This window comes from Henckelia pumila, chromosome 1, assembly GCF_033568475.1.
Source record: "Henckelia pumila isolate YLH828 chromosome 1, ASM3356847v2, whole genome shotgun sequence".
Taxonomy (NCBI): Eukaryota; Viridiplantae; Streptophyta; class Magnoliopsida; order Lamiales; family Gesneriaceae; genus Henckelia; species Henckelia pumila.
The window spans coordinates 131319685-131343017 of record NC_133120.1 but is presented as its reverse complement, the minus strand read 5'-3'; the positions used below and the strand labels follow the sequence as shown (position 1 = coordinate 131343017).

Here is a 23333-nt window from a genome sequence, read left to right as displayed (position 1 = left end):
ATTTTTTCTAAAGAATTGTTTATTACTTTTCTTCAATGAATTTGTTAAATAACATAATATGAATTTATATCTGTTTCTATTTTTTTTTATCACGATTTATATCTGTTTTCAATTAAGCAATATTGAGTAATTCATTTATGTGTCCGAATTTCTCCAACAGAATGAAGAACCTCATAACAGAAAACCTTTTAGTGATGATCCTGCAAAGCAAGTAAGATTTGAACAGTTCCTGAAGGAGAAGTACGAAGGCGGTCTTCGCACTAAAGAATTTGGTGGATCCAGTCAACTGTCTGAAGCTGCTCGTGCTCGTGAAAGATTAGAATTTGAAGCTGCAGCTGAGGCCATGGAGAAAGGAAAGTCTGGAAAAGAAAGCCAGACAACTAGTCAGTTGCTTTCAGATTTGTCTGCCACTGCAGGGCTACAGTTCACTTCTGGTGGATTCCAGGTATGTTCAATGCAATGTGGGTTTTGTTTTAAACCGAAATTGTGGGCCCTGGTCATTATCCTACATGGTTTTAGGGTGTAAAAAGCGATAAAACTCATCGAGATGAGGAGTTGATAACCCAGTCCATGTATCCAAAGAGGGAAGAGTTTCAGTGGAGACCAGCGCCAATCCTTTGCAAGCGCTTTGATTTAATTGATCCTTACATGGGCAAGGTAGTTCATGCAATTTTTTTCTCCCCACCATTTTTTTTATGGTAGAGTCTGTTAGTTTTTCCTTTCATAATGCTGTTGTCGAAGTAATTTCTGTTGGATTTTCCTTTCATAGGTGGTGGTGTTGAATGATTACTTCATTTTCTCATGAATTGTTTCGATGTTTGCTCTTTTTCTCTCCACCAGCTGTTTTTGTTTAGCATAGCTGTCATGGTACTGGCCATGAGGTGGTGATATTAAGGATGCAACATGAATCTGATCTACTCGAATATAGTCCAATTGAAATCATAATCTGCTGGTCGATGGGAGGTTCATGGTGCAGATGGGGGGGGTTGAAAGGGGGGTGGGTGGTGGTGTTGGGGGGGGGGGTGTGTGTGTGTGGGGAAGAGTCAAGGTAGCAATTGATGGGAACCCTTCGAAATCTGAGATACAAGAGTTACTTTTTTAATTCATTTTCATAGTTCACTTGTTTCTTGTGTTTGAAATGTGAACGGCGGTAGAATTGTATAATATTCTAGAGAGATTGTTTGACTGAAAAACTGTGATGCTGTTATGAACATAAATATTATTATGGATTTTACTATGGTGGGCCTAGGGCCTTAGACCAATGCAGTTCAAGTAATGCAAGCCCAAGCCCTTGGAAGGATCTAGATACAGGGAAATTACATAAAACATGAGGCGAGGGTAATGAGGAATCATTCAGTTTATTTGTTTTGGCTTTGAGTGTTACAAGCTAGGGAGTAGCTTTGGCTAGGGTACTTCTTTATTTTCAGATTGTTCATCTTCTATGATCATATACAAATCGTGGTTGCAACAAGTGGTCCGACCTACCGGATGTCGATCTGAAGGGAGGAAGAGAGATGACAACCACAGAGCTGTACATGACACTTGATGCATTGGAAGATAAGATCTTGAAGAAGCAGAGGATATGAATATGATGGTGCTACAATTACATGAGACTGTAATATCCATGACCAAGGCATGAAAAAATTTTTAGGTCTCGAGGAGTTCGTGGGGCAGTCCATGGAAATATTGGGAACAGGTGCAGCAAGAGGGAGGAGGAGGAGGAGTTCACTAACCAAATGAAAGGTGAATCTGACAAAAATGTTGATGAGAATAAGGAGAAATGCGAAGAGAGAGGCCATTGCCCAATTGCAGCAATGAGGATCAAGGAGGGAGAAAATCTTGATTCTCAAAGATGCTGACCAAGGCAGAGATGAAACGAGACAAGTCATAAAAGGAGTTGATCGGACTGATTTTAAGAGAGTTGATCCCAAATGTGAGCTTGCGAAGAAATACTGCATAACATCGAAGGGAAGCCCAAGGAAGATCCAAGCCTCCGATGGTTGCAGTTGATCCAAAGGAAGAAGCTGAAAACAAATGAGGAGTGGCTCGCCCTTGAATTGATTGAAAGATACAGTGGATGTAAGACCTTGAAGGACGATTTCGGTTCATCGTCGATGCAAGAGTTGAAAAGAGGAGGGCTTGCCGATGAAGATTTCGAGATGGTCTTGTCACAGATTTGGGTTCTGGGGAATAGAGTACATGAGCTGTCAGTTTTCAAGGACCAGAATTGTTAGGTCTGGAGAAGAAATAGCCCATGGCCCAATTGCAATGAAGGAGGCAAATAAATTGGATCGTGATGAGAAGGAAATATTAGGGCTATTTCATAACCACCCTAAATAGTTGGGTTATTGACTCGGCCTGATCAATTAACAATCATTTAATTCTGGGTGATGCAAGTCTAACCACCAGCCAACACACAAGTCGGGAAGAGAGGAGTGTGCGAGGAGAATCATGCTTTACTAGGGGATTTACACGTATCAATAGCGTTCAACAACAGGAGGGAAAGCCTGACATAGAAGATTAAGGACCAAAGGAGCCGCATGTTGTGAGTATCGACTACTAGGGTTACTGTGACACTTGGTGGAAGTTGATAGCATAGTTGTTAAAAGCGTTCGCCTGGCTGCGCCTAGGCGACAGGCGCACCCATTGCGCCTGGGCCCTGACCCAGGCACATGTATTGCAACAGGCGCGCCTAAAGCGTGCGCCTCTGCAGATTCCCAAGGCAGATGAGAAGCGCAGAAGCGAGCGCTTTATCAAACCTCTATGCAATTTCTATTTGTAATTAAAAAAAAAACCCTAGCCCAAGCATGTTTTAAGCCCAATTACTAAAGCCCATTTTCATTCAATGATAAAAAACCCTGCGGCCTGCATGCATGTTAACGGTGCGTATAGTAGTCTCTTCATCTCCCTCAATCTATCAGGAGGAAGATGAAGAAGGATTTGATGATTTAGATATTTGAAGTTTTTTTCCTTGGTATACTATGCACTTATGACTTATTATTGCATTTTAGATGATTGAAGTTTGAACTATTGAAGTTTTTCTTTAGTTATGCACTTATGATTTACGTTAAGTTATATATTACTTAATGTTTTATTTATATTGTTTGATATTTTTGTGAATTATATTTAATGTAAAAAAGAGAGAATTCTTTTTTTTTTTTTTATTTCAGTACAACTTTTTTACATTGGATGCTACTATATTATATAATTTACAATACAAATCAAATCCCAAGATTCTAGATGTAATCTATATCTATCTATAAATAAATAAATCTTGTTACCAAATAAACTGATACTATATAAAAGATTAGATTTGATTTAATTTAATCTAAATATTCTACACTCCCCCTCAAGCTTGGCTATAGATGTTGATGAGTCCAAGCTTGTGAATAAGAAATTCAAATGAATTTTCTGTCAGGCCTTTAGTTAGTAGATCAGCTAGTTGATGAGAAGTGGGAACATATTCGATGTCGATTATGCCTCCATCCAATTTTTCTTTAATGAAATGACGATCTACTTCCACATGCTTCGTTCTGTCATGATGGACAGGATTATGAGCTATACTAATGGTAGATTTGTTATGACAGTATAGTTTCATGGGGCTTTCAAATCCGATTCTCAATTCTTCCATCACCCTCTTTATCCAAATGAGTTCACATATTCCATGTGACATGGCCCTATATTCAGCTTCAGCGCTGCTCCTGGCCACAACAGATTGTTTCTTGCTCCTCCACGTTACCAAATTTCCCCACAGTAATGTACAATATCCAGTTGTAAATTTTCGATCATCGATCGAACCGGCCCAATCTGCATCAGTGAATCCTTTTATTCCCCTGTCGCTGGTTTTAGTAAAGAATAAACCTTTTCCAGGTGTTTGTTTCAAATATCTCAAGATGCGATACACAGCATTGAGATGACCTTGACGTGGAGCATGCATATACTGGCTGACTAAGCTGACTCCAAATGCAATGTCCGGCCTTGTATGTGAAAGATAAATAAGTCTTCCCACAAGGCGTTGATACTTTCCCTTGTCAACTGGCTCACCTTCCAGCATCTTCTCTTTATTACCAAGTTCAATTGGGGTCTTACTTGGTTTGCTTCCCAGCATGCCTGTCTCTTCCAGAAGATCTAAGGTGTATTTCCTTTGAGAAACGGAAATTCCATTCTTGCTCCTTGCTATCTCCATCCCTAAGAAATACTTTAATGCTCCAAGATCTTTGACTTCAAACTCTTTTGCCATCATTTGTTTGATTTTGTTCATTTCTTCACTATCATCTCCGGTGATAATAATATCATCAACATACACAATGATAACAGTGATCCTTCCTTTCTCAGAATGTCTCATAAACAGTGTGTGATCAGCCTGTCCCTGTTTGTACCCAAATCTCTTGATAGCCTTTGAAAACCTGTCAAACCAAGCTCTAGGAGACTGCTTTAAACCATAGAGAGATTTGTTAAGTTTACAAACAATTTCTCTTCCTAGATTCTCCGTAAACCCCGGAGGTTGACACATATAGACTTCCTCTTCCAACTCACCATTCAAGAATGCATTTTTAATATCGAATTGATGCAGAGGCCAATCAAGATTGACTGCTAAAGAGAGAAGAATTCGAACCGTATTGAGTTTGGCAACAGGAGCAAAAGTCTCATTATAGTCAATCCCAAAGGTTTGTGTAAAGCCTTTGGCCACCAGTCGGGCTTTATACCTTTCCACTGAGCCATCCGCCCTATATTTTAGAGTGAAAACCCATTTACTGCCCACTGCACACTTGCCCTGTGGTAATTTCACCAAGTCCCATGTGTTATTTTTCTTAAGGGCATCCATCTCTTCTAGAACAGCATTTTTCCACTCCGGAACAATCAATGCCTCCTCAATAGACCTGGGAATAGATACACTAGATAGATTTGAAGTAAAAGCACGAAATGGAGGTGACAGTTTTGAGTAGGAGACAAACTGGGAGATAGGGTGTTGGGTACAAGACCTTACACCTTTTCTAACAGCTATGGGCAAGTCTAGATCAAGAATGGAATTGGATATACCTGGTTCTTTGGGAGGTTCCACTACCGGGTCATTTGTTTGACAGTGAGTGGGATCCATGACTTCTTTTTCAAACTGAGGTTTTTTCTTGCGAGAGTAGACTTGTAGTTTTTGCTGTCTAGGAACATGTCTTTGCTCTGTGTGACTAGGAGAGGGGCTGGAAAGGCTGCTGGGCAAACTGGGTACGCTGCTGGACGAACTGGTAGGGCTGAGAGGAGGGCTGCTGGATGAAGAGTTAGTTGAGTTGAAATTGGGCAGTGGACTGATATGTACAGAATCAGTGGGTAAAGGTATATCCAAAACATCCCAGAAGCCAGATTCACTCTTGTTTTCCCCCTGAATCGCATCGGATGAGAAATAAGGAGTATTTTCAAAGAAAGTAACATCACACGAGACATACATTTTTCTGGTTTGAGGACAATAACACCTATAACCCTTTTGTGTTGGAGAATATCCAACAAAAACAGTTTTGACAGCCCTAGGATCACGCTTGCTTTGACCTTGGTTATGGAGATGGACAAAAGCTGTACACCCAAAGGTTTTTAGAGGAATATCATGGGGTTTAAACACGTGAGTATAGTGCTTCTTGAGAACAGACAAAGGAGTGTTGAACTTTAGAGGGCGACTAGGTAGGCGATTTATTAAGTAGGCGGAAGTTAAGATAGCATCCCCCCACAAATATTTTGGAATGTTCATTGTAAACATAAGGGCCCGGGAAATTTCTAACAAGTGCCTATTCTTTCTTTCCGACACTCCATTTTGTTGTGGAGTATCAACACAAGAGCTTTGGTGTATGATCCCATGCTGTGATAAATACTCACCAAGACTGGAATTAAAGTATTCCTTCCCATTATCTGTTCTTAGTATTCGAATTTTGGCTTGAAATTGGGTTTGTACCATTTTATGGAAAATTTTGAATGTGCGAGCAGTTTCAGATTTATCTTGAAGCAGAAAAACCCAAGTGACTCTCGTGTGATCATCGATAAATGTGAGAAACCATCTTTTTCCACCTGAGGTGGTGACTTTGGAAGGTCCCCATACATCGCTATGGATTAAAGAAAAAGGTGTTGATGGTACATATGGTTTTGGGGAAAAAGAGGTGCGAGTTTGTTTTGCAAGTTGGCAAATTTCACAATCAAGTGACTCAAGCTCTTTATTACTGAACAAATAAGGAAATTGATGTCTTAAATAAGAAAAACTTGGATGACCAAGTCTACGATGCCACAAAATAAGTTCTCGACTCCTAGACACAGAAAAAGACACATTATTAGACTCGAACTTCTGTCTACTCTTTGTTGGATCATTCTCGAAGTAATAAAGGCTGTCATGAACCCTAGCACTGCCAATCATCTTCCCCGATAGTAGGTCCTGAAATTGACATGAAGAAGACATGAATTTAGCAACACAGTTACTGTCTCGAGTCAATTTATTAACTGAAATCAGATTGCATTTCAATGCAGGAACATGGAAGGCTGCTAACAGAACCAAAGTTGAGGATAATCTTATGTTACCAATTCCAGCAACGCCTGTCCTAGAACCATCAGCCAGTATAACAGTAGTGGGACGTGTGCAAGGAATATAGGTACAAAAGATATTTAAACAACCTGTCATATGGTCTGATGCCCCTGAATCAATGATCCAAGGATCCAGAGAGAAATATGAGGATTTTTGGACAGAGAAATTTTTACCAGAATGAGCAATTGAACATGAGCTAACACTGGGATTGACCGAAGATTGATTGAGCAGTTTGCAAAGTTGTTCAATCTGCTCTTTAGTCAAGGACATAGAAGTAGCATCTGATTTGCCATCGGCAAATTTGGTCTTGTACACCTTGCTGTCCTTTTTCTTTTTAGGCTGCCAGTTCGCAGGTTTCCCATGGAGGTCCCAACATGTATCCCTGGTATGTCCAGGATAATGACAATGGTCACACAGCGGACGATTACTTGACTTTTGGTCGGGATTATACTTCCCAAAGGATGTGGGCCTGTGTGAAACAAGGGCAGAACCTTCTGGTATAGATGTAACAACCGAAACATCAACAAGCATGACTTTTCGGCGAGTTTCTTCCCGTCGAACCTCAGCGAATGCATCTTCAGCCGAGGGAAAGGGCTCTCGGGCCACCACCCGACCGCGTACTTCATCCAAGTCGCGATTAAGCCCCGCAAGAAAATCAAATACTCTTTCCTTCTCGATGTTTTTTCTCTGTTTGACACTGCAGTCCACACAGATTGACTCTTCCTCTAAGAAAAGGTCGAGTTCTTGCCAGAGGTCTTGAAGATCCGAGAAGTATTGAGTGACAGACTTTGAATCCTGCTTCATTTCTTTGAGTTTAGAACGGAGCTCAAAGGTCTGAGAAGCATTACCAAAGTCCGAATACATACGTCGGGCTGCGTCCCATACTTCTTTGGCCGTCTTGAACCAGAGATATCGTCGGCTAATTTGAGGCTCCATTGAATTTATGAGCCAAGCAAGAACCATCGAATTCTCGACCAACCATGTTTTGTATGAAGAATCGGTGGATTTGGGAGTTGGTAATTCACCGGTGATGTACCCCAATTTTCCCATGCCACAAATCACAATTTTTACTGATTGTGCCCACTGGAGATAATTTTTTCCATCTAGTTTGTGGCTTGTAATTGAAGAGGATGAGTGATCGTTCCCCAAAAAGGTTGTGATGGGAGTGAGGGTTTTTCCGGCCGTGGAATCGGCAGAATCAGTACTGTCTTTCAAAGGGGAAGAATCGGATTTGGCCATTTTGTAACCTTAGGCTCTGATACCATGTAAAAAAGAGAGAATTCTTTTTTTTTTTTTTATTTCAGTACAACTTTTTTACATTGGATGCTACTATATTATATAATTTACAATACAAATCAAATCCCAAGATTCTAGATGTAATCTATATCTATCTATAAATAAATAAATCTTGTTACCAAATAAACTGATACTATATAAAAGATTAGATTTGATTTAATTTAATCTAAATATTCTACATTTAATTTATGTAATATTGTAGTATAAATCACTTTATATATGTGGAATTTTAAAATTTATGCCAAATGCGCTTTTCTTCGATAAAGCGCGTGCTTCTCTTTGCTTTTTGCGCCCTAAATAACTATGGTTAATGGTTTCTTATGTTGATGGTAAATTTGTTATCCTACCGCATGAGCATTTATTTTGTAGTTTTATTTTATTTGAGACAGCTTTGGGGAAGAAACCGGGATTGCTTGTGGATAGAGCTTGTTGGGTGTATGGGTAGGGAATGAACATCATGATAGAGTGATTGAGGTGTGTAAAGGTCTGGAAACAGGGGCTTGCACAATTATGATGGACAGAAGAGTATTTAGAGTGGGGTGGATTTCATGCTAATAATTGCTTAGAGACTATGTTTGGATGAGATGACTCCCTCAATTGTGTACTGGATAAGAATTAGATCGCAGCTTGGGCAAGAATCGCCCTTAGATTTGGAGATTGATATGGCCAATGATGATGAACGAGGGCAGATTTTAGCCAGAAGGATCAAACGCGAATGGGATGAAGCATAGTTGTCAAAAGCGTGAGGCGCAAAAAAGTGCTCAAGGATCTTGGGCTCAAAGCGCAAAGCGCACGCTTTACGGAAAAAAGCGCAAAAACAAAATATTATCAAAATAATAGAAATAAAGTAAAATTTTTTTGAAAATGTGATAGATGAAACATCAAATATCATAATAATCATCATCTTCATTCTCCAAGTCTACGTCATCAATGTTCATCTGTTCTTCATCCACAAGATTAATTCGAGCTGAAGATTGCTTTCTTTTTACTGAAGTGGATGATGATGCTCTTTTTGAAGTAGATTCATTTTGAGATCGAAAGTTATATGCACTTTTACCAACCCCAGCCGCTTGTGCTACATCACTCCAACGCAAATCATCATCTTCGTACACAAAATCGTTAACCTCATTGTACTTGTCACTATCATCCAACTTTCCCAACAGCCATTCATTACTATAATTTATTTCTGACCAAGAAATATGATCGATTTTATCTCGCATGGTATATCTTCCCCTCAATGTTCTGATGTATTTAATATATACCAAATCATTCAATTGTTGTTGAGACAAACTATTTTTTTTTATTTTTTATTTATAAGAAACAATATTATATTAATTATAGGAAAGTTATTAATTACAATAGGCGGACAAGTGATCTGCTAACAACAAAAGTCTAAGCATGATCCTACTCATATCAACAATAGACAAAAACCCAATCTCTTAATAAATTTGAGATTGAGGCGATTCTTGGATTTTGTTCTCCATAAGAAAGGGTTTGGGAATAGATGGAGGAAATGGATTAAAGGATGTCTCAGCAATGTATGTTATTCAGTTTTTGTTAACGGGAGACCAACCGGTAAATTTAAGGGGGAGAAAGGGTTACGACAGGGAGACCCTTTATCTCCGTTCCTGTTTAACTTGGTGGCGGATGTTTTGGGAAGATTGATTGACAAGACAAAGTCTTTAGATATCTTTAGAGGTTGGGAGATAGGGAGGGATAGAATTGAGGTCTCTCACATTCAATTTGCCGATGATGCTCTGTTTTTTGCGCATAATGAGAATCATGTGAGAATGCTGATGGATATCTTGTTCATTTTCTGTGAAATGTCCGGATTAAAGATTAACAAGGAGAAAAGTGCACTCTTGAGCTGTAATTGTAAGAAAGCAGTGGAGAAAAGGTTGGCTAGGGAGATTGGTTGTGGGGTGGAATCTTGGCCCATTCAATACCTTGGAGTACCATTGGGAGGGAACCCATTAAGGGTTTCATTCTGGGAACCAGTGATATTCAAGATGTCTAAAAGGTTAGCTAGTTGGAAGAAAGCTTTCCTCTCGAGAGGCGGCAGACTCACGCTGATTTCGGCGGTCATGAATGCCCTTCCCTTGTATTTTATGTCGCTGTTTGGAATTCCACGAGGCGTTGCAGAGGATATGGAGAAAATTATGCGGAACTTTTTGTGGGATGGACCGGATGGGGAGACCCATTGTCATCTGGTAGGATGGGATAAAGTTTGTAAACCAAAAGATAGAGGAGGCTTGGGAATAGGTAATCTTTGCCTTCGAAACAAGGCTTTGCTAGGTAAATGGTGGTGGCGATTCTCGACGGAGGGTGACACTTTTTGGAAGAAAATTATAGCGAGTAAATACGGAGTTCAAGATAACGGTTGGGATGCGGGATTGGCTAGACACAACACTTTTAGAAGTCCGTGGAAATTCATATCGAGGACGTATCTGGCTTTCAGTCACTCTGTGAGGGCTGTGGTTTTAGGGGGGGATAGATTTAGATTTTGGGAAGATTGCTGGGTGGGGAATTCCAGTTTTAAGGATCTTTTTCCTAACCTCTTTCAGATTTCTAGGGAGCACAATAGACAGATTTCTTTTTTCCTTTGTCGAGATCCATCTTTTTCCTCTAACTCTATATCTTGGAATTTGCATTTTCTACGCGATTTGAGGGATGATGAGTTGGCCCAGCTAGGTAATCTGCTGGAAGTTTTGAGGGGGGTAAACTTAATAGAGGGAGCGGAGTATGTGAGGAAATGGGTGTGGGACAGCTCAGGCGTATTTTCAGTAAAGTCTTTCTACGAGTCCTCATTTCCAGAGGAGCGATTCCCTAGTTTCTCTTTTTCACCCTATCTGGAAAGCGCCCCTATTCCGACAAAGGTTCAGGTTTTCTCATGGACAGCTGCGTTGGGAAGATTACCTACCTGTGATTTGATTCAAAAAAGGCTCCCGAATATCTCCCTTAGCCCGAACTGGTGTGTGCTATGCAAACAGGGGGGAGAGACTCAGGACCACATGGTTATTCATTGCCCGTTCTCTGGCTCCTTATGGAACCTTGTTCTCAATGAATTGGGATTGTCTTGGGTAATGCCGAACTCAACAAAAGACCTTTATGAAACTGATGTAGGAGTTCGGCTTGGAGAGAAAGGGAAAGTTTTTTGGTTAATAGTGGTTCATTGCGTGTGTTGGTCGTTATGGCTGGAGAGGAACAGAAGAATTTTTGAAGATAGAGAAGAGTCAGTCAAGGAAATTTGGGACAAGATCAAATTGACAGTATCCATGTAGTGAATAATCCTTGCGTTGATCTTGGAACCACCCAAACCAACCTCATCTCTGCCAAAGCTCGAGCCCACTTATTTCATTTTTCAGAATGCAAGTAAGAAGTTAAATTCATACTCCATAATATAAAATTTAATATGTATAAAAACAATTCTAACTTACATGTTCAAATACACTCCAATTACGTTCACAGCCTGAAGAAGAGCATGTGAGGTATAAAATCTTCATTGCAAATGTTTTTAATTTAGGTGTTGATGCACTATAACGGGACCACCAGTTAACTTGAAAGATTAAATTTCTTACCATCCAAAGCTTGTATGTTGTGAGTAATGCTTGAGAAACAAAATTGATATTGCACTAAATATTATTTACCTGGTGATTTTGAAACTCTCTGTTTGATAGCCGTGGGTAAACCAAAAAGTCCTGTCTTTTCGTATTTCTCCAATTGATTTGTGATCTTATCTTGTAAATCTTCACCTTTCACCAATCTAGCTATGCATTTGTGCAAACCCTCCAACACTTCGTCATTTTCTATGTCACGATTTGAGTAAAAAAACTCAGGATTCAAGAAATATCCAGTCGCATGCAAAGGATGATGGAGTTGAATGTTCCATCGTTTGTCAATGATTTCAAAAATACCACGATGTCTCTTCATTATTATTAAATGACACAGCGATAGCTTCTTTGGCTCTGCCCATTGCCTGATAGATGTAATCCATAGGGGACCTTTTTTCACCGTCTACAAGCCTCTATACTTTCACCAATGGGCCGCAACTTTTAATGCAAAAATTGCAGTTTTTCAAAAAGAAGGTATCATTATCACTTCCGCTACACGTTTTCCAGCCGCCTCTTTAGGATATCGACTCTTTGCCCACTTTTCATATGTAAACATCTTTCTCAGATTTGCTTTATGTACTCGAAACTGCTTTAAAGTCAAAAAAACGGTTGCAAAACGAGTCTTTGCAGTTCTTATCTTTCTCTTTGTCCAGCAAACTCCTCATAATGATCAATAACTGTGGCCTATTGTTTTCTTTTTTGATCAGAAACACAAATATTATTAATAATTAAAAGGATTAAAATACAAACTGTGGACCAGTGATCCACTAATCCTCAAAAGAGGTTCAAAGTTAATCTAGCTCAATGCTAAGTTCCAATCCCTATACAAATCTGAAATTGCAAAAGGTTGAAACTTATATTATGTAACCAAGTTGATCCGCTCAACTTAATCTTGTCCCAACTTTCTTCAATCGAATCTTCTTCATCTTCAAAGATCCTTCTGTTTCTTTCTAGCCACACAATCCAACAAACGCAATGCACTAAAACACCCCACAAAATTTTCCCCCTTGTTCCCAGTGACCATCCCAAATCTGCTGCGAACAGCTCTCTCGTGGTACTTGGTGTCACCCATGACAGACCCACTTCCTGCAGCAGCAACCACCATAAGGAACTTGTGTATGGGCAATGAACCAGCAAATGATCTTGACTCTCTCCCCCTTGTTTGCACAGTATACACCAATTAAGGCTCAAGGAGCAGTTCGGAAACCTCCTTTGAATCACATCACAAGTCGGCAATCTTCCCAACGCTGCTGTCCATGCGAATACCTTTACCTTAGAGGGAATCTGAGCCTTCCAGATTGTGTGGAGAAGATCGAATTTTGGAAACAAATCATCCGAGAAGAAAGAATCAAAGAAGGATTTAACTGAAAACACTCCTGAATCAACCCACTTCCACCTCCGAACATCCTCCCCTCCCTCCACTATGCTAACCCTGCCCAAAACTTCCAGCAAACTAGATAACTCACCCAGCTCCTCGTCCCTAAGATTACGACGGAGATGCAAAATCCCAAGAAAGAGAATTGAACGAAGAGAAGGACTCACTAGAAAGAAAATGCGAAATGGATTTATTATGAGCTCTTGAGAGCTGAAAAAGCGAAGGAAACAGAATCTGAAATGCGAATCGCCCTTCCCAACAATCCTCCCAGAACCTAATTCTATCTCCCCCCTTAACCACCATCAATGCCGGTTCATGCAATTTTTAGAAACGAGGAATTTTGAATATTTCCTCGAGCATCAAATCTAAGCAATGAGCTGCACATGAAGTCCAATACGAGTGTGGAAAATTGTTTTCCTAAAGACAATCAGATAAAATAAAGTAAATTTACTTAAACAATAAAAAAATCTGAATTTTAATTCAATTTACAATTTAAAATATTACCTGCTCTGATATTACAGCTTGCATTATCTGTTACAACCTGAACCTCATTATTTTCTCAAATTCGATTCACAAATTTAAAAAGTAACTCATACATCTTATTAGCAGTGTGAGAATAACTTGAAACCGCTTCCTTTAGGACCATTTACCAAAAAAATTATAAGAGTTTGACTTTTTTATCCGTCCGCCTGCCATGATTGTGCACTCATTCCTAGCATTTCTGAACCGCATCTTCTCTTAATTTCTTCTTGTTTTCATCATGCTGGCTTGCCTTTATTTTTCGTACACCATTGTCTGACAATTTCTTCTACATCTTTCACAAAATAAAGGTCAATGGGCCCTGTTTGTTTACACTTTTTTACCATGCGCTGTAGGAGGGATAATTGAACCAGATATTTATCGTTTCCCTTTCAATTTAGTTTGAAGATCATTTTCATCCTCTTCCAATCAACAATACCATCTAAATGAGGTATATCATCCATTTGATTCTTCAAATTACTCTTTTTTCTCATGAACTCCTTAGTTTCTTCTTTAACATGCTCTGGACATTTCAGACAATCTTTCACATTTCTATTTCCCCCAACTAAATGTAATTTGTGCCGATAAATCCCACAATTTGTTATTTTACCACAAAACAACATACAATATTTGGATTTTTAGGATACAGAAGAGCTGCATAATTCCAAGCAATATCGTTTCGATTCGATGGAATTGTTGTGTTTGACATGTTACAATAACTGAAAAATAAATAACAATAAAAAAAAAAAAACACAACAATTGAAAACAATTTACAGAAATTCCTAAAATCAGGGTTTACCAATTTTGGGCAGCAAAAGAGAGGGGGAACACGGTACGGACGGCGGCGCAGTGGCGAGGCAGAGGTGAGGCAGTGAGGGTGGTGATATTTGAGAAGCGAGACAATGAGGGTTTAATGTTTATTGGGCTTAACTTTTTTTAAAACGGGCCTTAGCAGACATTAAATCGTACTTTGAGTCTGCATAAACTTTTTTAAAAAAAAGCCTGTGCGGTTTCTATGAAGTGCACAAGCGATCGCTTTTTGCCTCAAAGCGAGGCGCGCCAAAGCGCGCGCTCCATGGACCTGCTGCGCTTCAGAGTTCTTTGAGGCACTAGCCTTGCGCCTCGAGTCTCTTTGTGCTCAATCGTCCGAGGCAAACAATTTTGACAACCATGGGATGCGGTCATGCAGATAATCAAATGAAGCTGTCAATCAGCACTGAATGGTCGTCTGCTGGATTTCTTCTTAGATTCAAAGCTGCTGTTGCGGGTTGCTTTTTCTTTGAGGAATTTGTTAAAGCAGTTGTAGACGATCACAGCGGAGTTGTAACTTTCGCATGTGAACTGAATCCTGGTATTGTAAGGCACAAAAATGGAAACACCTGCAGAGATCTTGTATCATGGGGAGTTTGATATGGTGGGTGACAATCACCAAGAAGGCAATGGACTTAGTCCTATCTGGTTCAACTCGCAAACATCGTAAAATTGACGCCATGGAAGTTGCTACTTGAATTCACTCTTTTTTCGGAAGAGTTGCCCAACTTGTTGGAAAAGTGACAGACTCAGCTGGAGGTTCAGCTGAAGAGAACAAGAAGTCGAGCTTATCCAATCGGATTATCGTATTTAATGGAGATTCATGGGCTGGGGTAAGTTATGCCATGTACCCATTGGGGGCCACAGATCTGGGTGCAAAGGGATGGTTTGACATGTTCTGGAAGTTTCTGAGGTTTTTCACTGTCAGAAAAATCTTGAGGATGCAGCATATTAAAGTTAACATTACTAATGTTAACTTCATTTTGTTTGGGAGCTGGATGGACTTGCCAAGTTGGTTGGATAGGTGCTACTCTATCAGTGTTTCTACATATCAAGGACGGGCAAGATACAACAAAGGTGGAGCAAAGAAGTGGTCGATTCCAAGCTTAGGCTTGAGGGGAGTGTTGTTATGAACATGGCCAATGCAGTTCAAGTAATGCAAGCCCAAGCCCTTGGAAGGATCTAGATACAGAGAAAGGGCATAAAACGTGATGGGAGGGTAATTAGGAATTGTTCAGATTATTTGTTTTGGCTTTGAGTGTTACTAGCTTCGGCTAGGGTACAGAGAGATTTTCCCTGGGTCGTCATCTTTATTTTCAGCTTGTTCATCTTCGATTATCATATACAAATTGTGTTTGCAACAGATGCCACTGCCTGATAGGAACCCAAAATGGAAGGGAGATGAGTCACCCTTCATGATGGTTGTTAGATCATAAGGCTGTTATCTTCAAATCTTTTTTACTTGCAAGCTGTGACAATGGGATTTCTCATTTCTAATTTTGTCAAAAGTTGAGAGTGTCAATTTAAGTTTCTCTGGAACAGACGAGGTTAGATGAACGAAGCAAAATAAACTTTATCAAAAATATGAATTCTCTCTATCTAGAGGTTGGCTCAGACAATGCACGTGAACACAAATGGGAATCTAAATAGAAACGCTTTACATTGGATGACAAAACATAAAATTGTCTTAGACTTAGAAATTGTCAAAATTTTTAAGTCATGCCTGACTTTTGAGTTCCCAAATCCTCACTAACCAAGCTCCCCCGTCTATACCGGTTCTCCTAAATGCTCACCTGAAATACTCGGCATTTTCAGGGAAAAGGGGGTGTTTGTCAACTGTACAAGTACAAATATCAACCACCTGTACCTTAATTTGAGAAAAAACATACAAAGAACTCAGAAACAAAACTGAACCAAAAAACATAATACGTTTACTATTGAATGTTCGCTGTCTAATATGTGATTAACATGAGTATTCCTAGTCTATATCCTGTAGAGGGTGTAACTGCGAATGGTGAGTCCTTCGCCGGCTATCACACTTACGTGTTTGCTTTAATTTGCCGCCAAAGAGTCATATATGTAGAAGGAATACCTTCTGTCTTGGTATGGAACTTGTGTTAACACGCCGCCATCAGGGGCTCAAATTCACGTTTAATTCACTTTGTATCTAGCACCACATGGTTTGAAGGTGTAACAAATTTCAAATGCTCTTAGAATATCTGAAAACATTGCCTTTGCCAAATTCACAGTTGTCAACATCCACCTTTGATGAAAGAATTCCCCTCTCGTCTTGCGGGTCTTCTGACCCATGTTCCCAGAGGTACCCCATCCCCGTGGAAGATTCGTTCCACCAAGAATTTCATTTCTATCAAGAATGACAGAGTTTGTTGCATGGCTCCATTTCTCCTCCACGGTCTAAAGCTTGTCCTGTGTTTTCTTGTCCCTTTCCTATATAGTCATCAACGTCTTCTCCATTGATTTGATCTTCGCCTCACATCTAGTTGTTGCCATGTCTCCCTTCCCTTCTTCGGATCCGGGCAGGTCAGACCAGTCGTTGTAAATCCAAACAAATAACAATAATAATTTATTCAAGAAATTGTTTCTACAAGAAGATTAAATATTGAAAAGAATAATATGAGAATATGAGATCTTTTCAAAACTATTGACCTAACCCTTAGTACGGAAAATGGCCCCAAGAATAAAAGTATCCCAAAAGAATCCTTCCCTCGCGAAGCTAGATATCACTTTTAACAAAATTCTACTCTACCTTAGCTATTAGCTTCCCCCCTTTTTATTCTCCTTCCACGGATCCTTCTAGAAATGCTAAATTGGTCCAGCCCATTATCACCCTAAGCTCAGGCCGTAACAGTTTGGCCTTTAACTTATGGATTATCAGCTACAAAACTTTTATCTTTTGTCTACTGACTGGAAAAGAATAGCCCAATTCTCTACTTCTTGCCCACTGATGAAGTATACAAGTGAATAGTATTCTTAATTTATACAAGATGAATCCTATGTAATTTTGAATAAGATGGAGAGATTATTTAACTATTAAAAACATTATTTTGGTTAGGAATAAATCTTAAATTTTTAGAGTACACCCCATTTTAGGGATCTAGAATCTAGTAATAATCAATAATTTTCCTGAAATGCAGAATTTTTATATAAGTTGAACTCGGTTTATGACCATCTTTATAACTGAACTCGTACCTGGTTTGAACGGTAATGCTATTTTTCAGATTCTCTTCTAGTTTCATCTGATTCTGGTACAGAACTGTACATAATCTCCTCTTGTTTGGCGTTTTAGAGCTTTTGTCATCTCCAAATTTTTATTTTCGAGGACCTGCTAAAGTGCTAAGAACATTGATATTTATGACAACCACAGCCACCTCCTCCTCCGCGTACGAGGAGCAAAATGGACACGCTCATTGTCATGCCAGACTTCATCAAAACGGTGACCATGGGAGAACATGTTTCCGCAGAACCAGCACAGTCTTTAGTTCCTCAAGATTCCAATGGAATGCGAAACAGAGAAACAAAGGAGATGGAAGTTGAGAATGAAGTGGAAGTTGAAAATGTTGAGAGGCCCGTTGATCTTTATAAGGTATATTCTGACTTGTATATTTAGAACTTCTGTTTAATATTTTTTTGTTTATTGATTTGCAGATGACTCATTTTGGTTGAATGTTATTGGGGTTCTAATGTCAGTATTCATCCTTTTGTAGGCAATATTTTCTGATGATTCAGATGACGAGGTGGAAAATACCATGGCCAATAAAGTGGAAGACACAAAAAAGATTACTGAAGCTGCAAGCACATCTCTGAACCATTTAATTGCTGGAGACTTCTTACAGTCATTGGGGAAAGAACTAGGCTTAGAGGTTCCTCCTGATTTACCTCAATTAGTGACTAAAGCCGGCTCTAGACCTGTTGAGAAGGAAACTGTTAATGCGCTGAAACAAAATGAGGATTTCTATTTTCCAACTACAGAAAATTTTAGTTCGTATGTACCAAATGCCATTAAAAGTGTGGCAGATCCAAATACTACAGAAAATAAAGATAGAGATGGACGTTTTCTGGGAAATATGAGCAAAGAAAATAGATTTAAAGATTTTTCTTCCCAAGGTAGGACTCAGAATAATCCGAGCAGCTCATCTGAAGACGAAAAGAGCAGAAAACACTCGAGGGGTAGTCGAAGGCATAGAAACAGCAGAAGCAAGAGTCCAGATACTGATGAATCTGATACATCTCGTGATTTTCGGGACCAATATCACTCTAGTTCGAAAAAGAAAAATAAGGGGTCAACTCGGGACAAGAGTGGCAGCCGAAAGCGTTCAAAGGACCACAAACACAGAAGAAATGATTCACCGGGTAAATATCATAGAAGTTCTAGAAAAGAGCATGATGATCGTAGAAAGAAGCATAAATATAATGAATGAGAAGTGTCTGGTAAACTTTCAAATCGGTCGAGCCATACAGTAGAAAAACTGCTTTGTTCGTACATTGGTTGTATGCTACCGAATTACTCTCTTAAGATTTGCTCAACAAATCGGTAGGTATTCAACAATGAGTTGTAAGCTTGAATTTGCCTCATATCTATTGGTTGTGCCTGGAGTTCTAGCTTTACATACTATAGCCTCAATCGAACTTAGAATGGGATCACGATTGTCTACCATGGATCCACTGGCAGGATTGTTCATGTTGCCCCCATACCTGACCAGTTGATCAGTACAAGCAGGCCAGGGAATTGCTTGAACTTAAAACATGGAAAGGGTATATCTAAGAGATTGAAATGCAATTATGAGTTGATATAAATTCGCTTGCTACAAATTCTGTAAATTTATATTACTGGAATGCCAATTATGTTGGAGAATTTATTTTCACGATCGCTTTTAATTTTCGTTCTCTCGTTTATCTTAGATAACATAGGAGTTGGCCTATTCTCTAGTTGGAGTAGTTTTCTCCGAATTTCCAGTTTCCAATTTCAATAGATCATGTAACTCTCCTATATTTAAAGTTAAAATCCTTTTTCTAATTTTGTTATAATGGTGGAACTTATTTATAATTTCCGAAACACCTTTGAACTATCCAATTATAAATGAAGAGTTATTTTCATCAAATACCTCTATGAAATATTGAAAATATAAATTTTTTTCATGTGAAATTTTAATAAGTATTTTTAATCTTATTTTTTTTAATAAAATTAGCACACGTGTCTTTTCATATGAGTAATTTTTGCGTACATGCAACTCACGCGATTGAGCAAACATTTTGATTTTTTTTTTTGCATCAAATACCCCTGTGAAATATTAAAAATACATATTTGATCCTTTGAGAGTATAATTTTTAAATTTATTTAACTCATAATAAATAATTTTTATAAAGATCTAATTATAAAATATTTATCGAATTTTTTTCATTTTATTTTAAATTTATTATTCTTAATTCATTTGTTTTTTAAAAAAATATTATTATTTTATCTTGCTATCATTATTTATTAAACTCACTTCGTGTTTTCAAATTCTTCATTAAACATGAATTCATAAACAAGGATTTAAATACCTAAAAGTACCAAAATATTGAATCAAAATATAAATTTTTCAAAAAAATGCATTGGAATGATAAAATTTACTATTAAAATATATTTTTCGTATAACTAATACTAAGATAAAATAACTAATATTTTTCATATTTATTTAATTAAAAATATTATTTTATTCAATTAAATATAGCATTAATAGTAAATTTTATAACCATTTATTTTTTTATTATTTATTATAAATTGTGCAATGCATCTTCTCAAAAATTTAGATTTTGGTTCAATACTATATAGTCCTAAATCGAAAAAATAATATGCTTCAACTTATCATTTTAGTTCAATATTTTGGTACTTTTACGTATTTAAATCTTTTTTTATGAATGCATATTTAATGGAAAAGTTGGAAACACGAAGTGAGTTTAATAAAATAATGATAGCAAGATAAAATAATAATATTTTTTTTAGAAACAAATTAATTAAGAATAATAAATAAAAAATAAAATAAAAAATGTTTGATAAATATTTTATAATTGGATCTTACTAAAATTGTTTATTATGAGTTTAATAGATTTAAAAATTATCTCTTAAGGAGTCAAATATGTATTTTTAATATTTCACATGAGTATTTGGTGCAAAAAAAATCAAAATATTTGCCCAGTCGCAATAGTGGCGCGTGCGCAACAATCAATTATATGAAGGGACATGTGTGCTAATTTTATAAAATGTCAGGATTGAAGATGCCTATTAAAATTTCACATGGAAGAAGTGTATATTTTCAATAATTCACAGGGGTATTTGGTGCAAATAACTTTATAAATAAATATAATTTCTTTTTTCATTTTATTATCATCTATCGTTTCAATATTACTTTCATTTTAAACTTAGAAAAAATTATGTTATTATCTATTCTCTCTTCTTTTCTGTTTCCCGGTTTTGACAGCACCACCTCCCTTTTCTGTTTCCCGTTTCGTATTTGGTTCAACTTTGTGAGTCAGAAAACTCATCGCATCCTTTATTTGATCACTGAATTGGTCAATCTGTGATGGAGAGCTGAAAGTTGCTCCTCTGAATCAGTTCAGCCAGGTTAACTACCGATTTGTTCTATCAAAAAGTTTCAATTGATCCAATTGTGAAGAGTTGTTGATGGCATCATTGTAAACTGCAACAGTTATATTGTTCGAAAATGTTGCAAATATTTTTATTGGTTGCAGTGTTGAATATTATTCGATCCATCATCAAGATATATAAATAATTTTTTCTTACAAATACTATATTATGATTAGAAATTATTAACAAAATCTACCTTACATATAGGACGACAACACTTCAATATAACACAAATATTTGAAAACACAAAATAAAGAAGAATATGTATTTACTCTCAAAATAGACAAAAGTGATGAAATAAAAGATGAAATGTTAACATTTGTAATTAAAGACATTCAAAATTCAATCAAAAAATTTCAAAAACGAGAACATTGTAAGTTAAAAGAGATCAGTAGATTTCAAAAAATAAGAAATTAAGAAGAAAAAAAGATGTCCAACAAATACATTGATCATTAACGATATTGACATACAAGTATAGAAGACGACAACATACTAGAATGTAATTGAGAATGATGAATTTATTGTTATTCATGCAAGTAAATATTTTTAGCATAAAAAAAAGACCGTCTAACAAAATAATAAAATAATAACGATATAAAAATGCAAATGAATGATGAAGATAACATCACAAGAATTGCTATTAAAGATGATGACAATATTTGATTCTTTCATAGAGAATAAAAAACGCATGGCATGAAAAAAAAATCGTGAAAAAGAGAAAAGTTCAAAATATAAAAGAAAAAAATATTTGACGCAATAATTTAAATTTAAGGTTTAGAATGCATTATCTATATATTTTTTTTGTTCCATAAATCAATAGTTACTAAATAAGTGATCAACATATAAGATATGAAATTACAAAATCAATATTTAATTTCTTATTAGAAAATGAATAATAAATCATATTTCTGCAAGACATACATACATGAGATAGAAAATAAGACGAATTCATGGTACGAAGCATGTCATAATTGCTCAAGATTAATCAACAAAACAATGAAAAACCCGAACTGTAATAATCGCATAAGTTTCAATATCAATATTGCATGTGTCAAGGTAAAACTATATTAAACAATATTTTTATAAGCTTACATGAGTTATTTATAATATCTTATTCTAAACTGCTAATGTAGATATAGAATAATGATGACATTAAATGATACAAAAATTGAAACTGCAAGTGTTACATTGTTTGAAAATGTTGCAAATATTTTTATTAGTTGTAATGTCGAAAATTATGTTGATTTCATCGCTAAGACATGTAATAGTTTTTTCTTTCAAAGACTATATATTATTACCATGAAAATCATTAATTAACTGTGTATTAATATCTTCTCATTTTGACTAATTTATTTAACAACGCTTATCGACAACAAAAGGTATTCCCACGTGCATCACACGTGACTTTTACTAGTTATTATAAATATAAGCATCTTGAAATGGGTGTCATGTTTTAATTTAAAAAATAGTTAATTTTTTTAATTTGATAAATAAATAACTCAATTAAAGATATTTAGCAATTGTAGTATCATTTGGTAATATTTAGTGCTTAAAGGGTGTTTGGTTGAGCTTATAAGCTCTACAAAGTACAAACAATTTATAATTAAGCTCTACAAACAACTTATAAATTATTTCGGAGCTCATAAGCTGTTAACATTTGTTTGATAAAATTTTTTCCAAGCAACTCATACAACTTAACTATAAGCTGTTTTTAAAAAAGTAAGAGTGACTTTCATTTTTATAAAAAATATCTTATTTTAACATTTTATATCTCCAAAATATCATTGTATATCTACATAAATCTCCATCATATTCTCCACCCATTAAATATTACAAATTATTTTAAAAAAATTCAAAATAACATATTTTTTTTCTAAATTAAAATATAAAATAATTTTATTTTTTTAATATAAGTTAATTCTAAAACTATTTTTCGTATATGTGTAACTCGTTACATTATCTTCATAGCATTATCATCTTTGGTATTTTGACAACAAAAAATCTTATAATAACAAACCTATCAACATCTTTTAATTGTTTAAAATAAATTTATCCAAATGCTTTAACAACTTATTTTTAAAATAAGTCATGACAGGTTATAAGCTCTTAAAACAACTTTTAAAATCTAGAAACTTACAAGCTATTTTTAACTAGTGTATCGACGCACGCGTTGCGTTCTTAAACAATATTTTTAATTAATTTGATTTATATTCTAATAGGAGAAATATCACAATTTTAAAAATTATCGAGCAACTAAATTGCAATTTTAAATGTCAAAATAAAAAAAAACAAAAGAAAATAAAAGAAAGAACAGATGTATAATATTTATATCACATAAGGGAAATTTTGAACAAAAAAAAAATATGTTGTCCTCTTTTGTATGATGAACAGATTCTTTATATACAATAAGCTCTTAGAACAACTTTTAAGCTCTAGGAGCTTATAAACTATTTTTAACTAGTGTATCGACACATGCATTACGTGTTTGAACAATATTTTTTAATTAATTTGATTTATATTCTA

At 36.5% G+C, this 23333-nt stretch overlaps 1 pseudogene; it reads left to right on the top strand.

Annotated features, from left to right (window-relative positions):
* LOC140880727 (G patch domain-containing protein TGH-like) overlaps positions 1-19063 on the top strand; it is a 40909-nt pseudogene extending 21846 nt beyond the window's left edge.
* Positions 19064-23333: the final 4270 nt, after the last annotated feature.